The following is a 6,631-nucleotide window of genomic DNA, read 5'->3' as shown; positions in this document are numbered from 1 at the left end:
ACACATCTTTTCAAATAAGCATTCTAACATCTTGCAAAATCATTCTTCTTCTCTGTAACAACCTCAATGTGTTCTATATATTAGAAGGAACAGAATACTAAAAATTGTTGTTGGCTTTTCAATTGTGGGTTGTGGGATAGGCAGGGAAGGAAATTACAGTTAAATCGAATCTCAATTTCAGCTATATACACAGATTTTCCAATCGGGTCAATGGGCAGTGATGAGAAACCCGAAGTTTCCCCATTCCCTAGCCTACAAGGATAGAGACCAATCTTACAATCACAATTAAGAAAGTTTGAGTGACGCCATTAACCTAATGGAGAAAAACTCAGAAGGAGATGTTCTATTGTTCTATCCTAGTTCAGAGTCCAAGGATTTTGGTGAGAACTGGTTCAGGACTAATAAAATTTTGTTTTAAGTAGATAAAATTTGAGATTGAAGACATTTACTAAGAGAACACAGACAGATGGTTCCATGGGTTTTGAACAAGCAAAAATAAAGTGGGCCAGCACAGTAGTCAGCACTGCTGCCTCACAGCGTGAGGGACCCGGGTTTGATTCCCACCTTGGGTCACTGTCTGTGTGGAGTCTCCACATGTGTGGGTTTCCTCCGGGTGCCCCGGTTTCCTCACAACCTGCACAAAGATGTGCAGGTTGATTGGCCGTGGTAAATTGACCCTTGGTATCAGGGAGGTTAGCAGGGTAAATACGTGGGTATACAGGGATAGGGGCTGGGTGGGATTGTTGTCTGTGAAGGCTCGATGGGCCGAACGGCCTCCTTCTGCACTGTAGGAATTCTATGATTCTAAGTTTACAATACAAGGTCAGAAAGATAAAACAATTTGCAATATCTATCTTATATTTAGATTATTATTTCAATAGATGTAAACTGAGAGAAGTTGATACTCAGCGATACCTTGGTGTCCTTGTGCATCAGTTGCTAAAAGCACACAAGTACAGCAGGCAGTAAAGAAGGCAAATGGTATGTTGGCCTTCATAGCAAGAGGATTTGAGTATAGAGATAGGGATGTTTTGCTACAATTGTATACGGCATTGGTGAGGCCAGACCTGGAGTATTGTGTGCAGTTTTGGTGTCCTTATCTGAGAAGGATGTCCTTGCTTTGGAGGGAGTACAGCAAAAGTTCACCAGGCTGATTCCTTGGATGGCAGCTCTGTCATTTGAGGAGAGACGAAGTTGGTTAGGATTGTATTCACTGGAATTTAGAAGAGTGAGAGGGGATCTCATAGAAACTTAGAAAATTCTAACAGGATTAGACAGGGTAGATTCAGAAAGAATGTTCCCGATGGTGGGAGAGTCTAGAACCAGGGGTTGTTGTTTGAGGATAATTTCTCCTTTTAGGACTGAGGTGAGGAGAAATTTCTTCACCCAGAGGGTGGTGAATGTGTGGAATTCACTACCACAGAATGTAGTTGAGGCCAAAACATTGTCTGATTTCAAGAAGAAATTAGATTTAGCCCTTTGGGCTAAAGGGATCAAGAGATATGGGGGGAAGGTGGTATCAGGATATTTAACTTATTTTGATGATTAGCCATGATCAAAATAAATGGTGGAGCAGCCATGAAGGGCCAAATGGCCTCCTCCTGCTTCTAGTTTCTGTGTTTCTATTATTCAGGGTTAATATGAAAATTAACAAGCAAACTGTGGTCAAACATACCACACTGCACAATAAATAGCAGATGTGACCAAGGCAGAGCCCATGGATTTTTCAAGAACCCACTTAGACCTCAGTAACTCAGTGAGTCAACCAATCTCATTGAAACTCTGTCTCTCTCAGGAGGGATTCCAGTCTTCCTCTTTGAAGATCTAACTTGGAATTCCCTCCAAAAGTCACTGCAATTCAGATGGCGTTAATGATGTTCACGTCATAGGGTTTCAATCTCATCTCGAGATTCCTCTGGATTCCCGAGTATGCACTTTAGCACCAACTCACAAGCACAACTTTAGCTTTTTGGCCACACCAAGCAGAATGCTATTGCTTTGCCCCTCTGCTCCAACAGCCTGCAGCACAGACTCACCAACCTTTTGCTGCCTTGTTGGATCTTCTGCTCTTCTCCTGTGCTCTCTTCGATTGCCAGGGCTTCTTGAGCCCCCACCATTTAAAGGTACCAACCACAGCACTTTCTCTGATTGGAGCACTATTCTATTTCCCTCACATATTCAGGGAGAATATAAAAGTTGGCAAATGAAGTTGGCATAGAATATAAAAGTTGGCATATGATGTTGCGGCTGTATAGAACGTTGGTTCGGCCACATTTGGAATACTGCGTCCAGTTCTGGTCGCCACACTACCAGAAGGACGTGGAGGATTTGGAGAGAGTACAGAAAAGGTTTACCAGGATGTTGCCTGGTATGGAGGGTCTTAGTTATGAGGAGAGATTGGGTAAACAGGGGTTGTTCTCCCTGGAAAGAGGGAGGATGAGGGGAGACTTAATAGAGGTGTATAAAATTATGAGGGGCATAGATAGGGTGAACAGTGGGAAGCTTTTTCCCAGGTCAGAGGTGACAAACACAAGGGGTCACATGTTCTAGGTGAGGGGGGCAAGGTTCAACACAGATGTCAGGGGGACGTATTTTACACAGAGGGTGGTGGGGGCCTGGAATGCACTGCCAAGCAAGGTGATTGAGGCGGACATGCTGGGATTGTTTAAGACTTATCTAGATAGCCACATGAACAGACTGGGAATAGAGGGATACAAACGAATGGTCTAGTTGGGCACATGAGCGGCGCAGGCTTGGAGGGCTGAAGGGCCTGTTCCTGTGCTGTATTGTTCTTTGTTCTTTCTCTGCTCCTCTTTCTTTTCCTTCACCTACCCAGGGTCTGTCTCTTGTCCAGTGTCGGGGAGTCCTCTTTGGGTCCTCACCCTGTCCCCTGCCCGGGACTTTTTTCTACAATGATGCTCAGCTCTTGATCACATGACTTGGTAGCCATGATATGGCCTTGCCGGCGTTGGACTGGGGTGGGCACAGTAAGAAGTCTCACAACACCAGGTTAAAGTCCAACAGGTTTATTTGGCAGCACGAGCTTTTGGGGCGCTGCTCCTTCATCAGGTGAGTGGGCCCTGAGTGTTGTGAGACTTCTTAACATGACTTGGGTTATTGTACTATTTTCCATTCCTGCACAGGCACACTGAACCCATCCTCAGCCCAAAGAACTTCAGATGCTGAATTGCACAGGCTCAGTCCTCTCCTAGTCTGCACATGCCTGGAAACTCAGAGGTCTGTTGGGACTTGGAGTTTCCAACCTCTGCTCTCAATGAAAAGGTAAATTGGCATCCTAGAAACTGAAGTTATTCATAAGAGACAAGTCCAATAAAAGCTTCTCATATGGAGTTTGACTCTAACTTCCTATAATTGTGTGATGCAGAAACATATACACTGTCAGGTAGAGAGACTGGGAGAAATATATTAAAGGATTCAATCGGCACACACATCTTAGACTTGTAAAAGGCCCGAGCAATCTGTATTCCGAGTTTGGAATTACAGTGCATTTCAAGTTTCCAACATTTCGGGTTACCCTTTCTGCCACCCAAGGAGCCTGAGGGGAACATATCCCCAACAACTCTGCCTGCCCTGCAGTCCTTTCATGCTCAATTGATTGTCATTGGCTTCAGACTGGACTTCCGCCGTTCACTCAGGAGGTGGTCCTGCCTTCAAGAGTTGTAGGCCACTCCGATTAGCTGGCAGCTCTCCAGTCTCTGCAACAACAGGAGTTGCAGTGTACAGAGAAGGACGTTCTTCGACAGGCCAAGTCCCAGACTGGATAGCAAGGTAGAATTTGGTGGTGCCAGGGTGGGAAGGGCAGGGAAAGCATGGCGGGTTGGAAAGTGGGTGATGGAGGTGTCAGGAGCGTGGCCGGGGGCTGGGAAAGGAGGTCCAAGGGGCACTGGACCTTAAGAGGGGGGGCACCTGAAGTAAGAAGGCAGCTTCTAATGGAATCAAAACCATCCCCTCACACCATTGGCCTTTACACTAACAGTGGTATTTTGAGCACGTATAATTTTAAGGTTGAATGTATATATGTGTGTGTTCAGGTAAAAACGGTTCCTATTTTATTAAGGTTTTGTTTCTGAACCTTGGTGCCAGGAAGCCTGTATGGATTCCTGACTGAAAGGTCAGGTCTTTTGGGTTTGTTTGTATATATACATTTTAATGAGGTTTTGCAACCCCTGAAGGTAAAGAGGTGAGTTAAAGGTTTAGTGATTATAAGGAGGAAAACACAAAGTGAAAAAAAGATATTGTTGCATAGCAACAATAGTCCAGGGATACAAACACAGAAAAAAGACAGAAAAGAGAGTTCAGCATGTGTCAGAACACAAAGACAGGGATTTCCAGCTGGCAGATTAAAACATTACAAGGCTATTGGAATAATAGTTGACTGAATGATCGGTCATAGAACTCAATAAAGTCATCAGTAACCAAGTGTAGTGTTTTGAGTGTCTCAGAGATATGAGTTGAGTGAGAAGTGTCCAGTGAACTCTGAGCAATTCACCAGAAGAAAACCATTTGCAACTGCGCCAGTCCCAAGCAAGAAGCCTTTGTATCAAGCTAGTGGTAAATCTTCACTGGTTTGTGTGTCAGTAAAGGCATTTCTGGAGTAAAGGAATAGTGTGAATTTGAAGCATCTTACTGTGTTCGTATTGAGATTTTCTAACCTTTTTAATCTGATGTAATCTGGTTCATTTTCTCTTGCTTAATTACAGAATCGTTATGGTGCACAAGGCAGCCATTTGCCCCATCATGCCTGCACAGCTCTCCAAATGAGTATTATGACTTAGTGCCACTCTCCTATATTTTCCCTGTAATATATCATTTCTATTCAAATAATTATCTAACGCCCTCTTGAATTCCTCAATTGGACCACTTCCACCACACTTCCAGACAGTGCATTCTAGACCCCAACCACTTTCTCACATCACATTTGCTTCTTTTGCAAATCACTTTAAACTTGTGCCCTCTTGTACTCGATCCTCTTGAGTGGGAACAGTTCATCCCCATCTATTCTGTTCAGCCCCTTCATGCTTTTGAACATCTCTATCAAATCTCCTCTTAGCTTTCTTCTCTCTAAAGGAGAATAGTCCCAACGTCTTCAATCTATCTTCATAATTGCACTTTCTCTAATGCATTCACATCCTTCCCATAGTGGGGTGCCCAGAATTGTACTCACTATTCTAGTTGAAGCCTAATTAGTGTCCGATACAAGTTCAGCATAATCTCCTTCCCCTTGAGGTCTATGCTCTATAAATAAAGCTCAGGAAGCTGTTTGCTTTATTTACTGCTCTCTCCATCTTCAATGATTTATATGCATATACACCCAGCCCCCTCTGCATCTACACACCCTTTAGAGTTGTACCCTTTATGTTATCTCTCAAAGTTCTTTTTACCAAAATTAATCACCCCACACTTTTCCGTATTGAATTCCATCTGCCACCTATCTGCCCACTCACCTACTTATGTCCTTCTGAAGTTCTATACTGCCCTCCTCACAGTTTACAATGCTTCTAAATGCAAACTTGAAATTGTCCCCTGTCCACCAAGATCCAAATTAATATGTATCAGGAAAAGCAAGAGTCCCAATACCAACCTCTGGGAAGCTCCATTACAAATCTTCCTCCAGCTCAAAAAAATAACCATTACTCACTATTTCCTCTTACTCAGCCAATCCTCTATCCAGTTCCGATTGTCCCTTTCATTCCATGAGCTTTCTCCCAAGTCTGCCGGGGGGACTGTATCAAATGTCTTTTGAAAGTCCACATCAACAGCATTGCCCTCAACAACCCTCTCTGTTACCTTTTCAAAAAACCTAACACAAAGTTAGTTGAACACAATTTTCCCTTTCAACGCACATTTTTCCATGTGATTATGAATTCTGAATAGTTGTTTCCAGAAGCTTCAAAGTTATGATTGGCATGTATAAATATTTAATAATTCTTTTATTCTTTGTGTTAAAGGTTCAGCAGACTCCTGAGAATTTGTTCAGTAATGTTTCTCCATGGTTTCTAACAAATCTATCATAGAATCGCTACAGTGCAGAATTCCATTCAGCCCATGCAGTCTGCATCAATTCTCTGACAGAGCATCTTACCCAGGCCCACCCAACCCAATCTCCATAACCCCACATATTTACCCTACTAATTCTCCTTAACCCTAATTGACCCTAGTGTCAGGGGGATTAGCAGGGTAAATATGTGGGGTTACGGGAATAGGGCCTGGGTGGGAATGTGGTCGGTGCATACACGATGGGCCGAATGGCCTCCTTCTATGACATGGGAAGAATGTTTAAACTCCACACAGACAGACAATCACCCAAGGCCAGAATTGAACTGGATCCCTGGTGTTGTGAGGCAGCAGTGCTAACCACTGTGCCACCCAGGTTTCACTCTGGGATCTGATTTGTCTAGCATTATCATAGAACCATAGAAAATTACAGCTCAGAAACAGGCCTTTTGGCCCTTCTTGTCTGTGCCGAACCATTTTATGCCTAGTCCCACTGACCTGCACTTGGACCATATCCCTCCACACCCCTCTCATCCATGAACCCGTCCAAGTTTTTCTTAAATGTTAAAAGTGACCCCGCATTTACCACTTTATCTGGCAGCTCATTCCACACTCC

The sequence above is a fragment of the Mustelus asterias genome, chromosome 8, assembly GCF_964213995.1.
Source record: "Mustelus asterias chromosome 8, sMusAst1.hap1.1, whole genome shotgun sequence".
NCBI classification, from domain to species: domain Eukaryota; kingdom Metazoa; phylum Chordata; class Chondrichthyes; order Carcharhiniformes; family Triakidae; genus Mustelus; species Mustelus asterias.
This window is presented reverse-complemented; position numbering follows the sequence as displayed.